A 432-nucleotide genomic window follows, 5' to 3' on the forward strand; every position below is an offset into this window, starting at 1 on the left:
TATATCTAAATACACCTATCATTTCATTACATTATCACACGCGCACACACACACAAAAATGCACATATAAGAGTGTACCTTTGTATATATGTAAGCCATGTGTACATACATAGGTGTCTATAGGTGTCTATGTGTATGGAGTAATAAATTTCTTTTACACGAATTTTTCCTTCCACTCTTTTCATTGTATTTTCAGTCTTTCACTATTCAATCACTCAGACGTTCAGGCACGCACTATCTCATCCACACACCTGCTTAAATACACACTCATACACACAGAGCGATAAGCAGAAGCGCGCACATAGAGATAGTGAGATAAGACATATAGAGGTAGTGAGATAATATGATCGATAAGCAGACACATTAAACGTTAGACACCGTCAGACACACACACACACACACACACACATATATATATACACACACATATAT

The sequence above is a fragment of the Octopus bimaculoides genome, chromosome 12, assembly GCF_001194135.2.
Source record: "Octopus bimaculoides isolate UCB-OBI-ISO-001 chromosome 12, ASM119413v2, whole genome shotgun sequence".
Taxonomy (NCBI): Eukaryota; Metazoa; Mollusca; class Cephalopoda; order Octopoda; family Octopodidae; genus Octopus; species Octopus bimaculoides.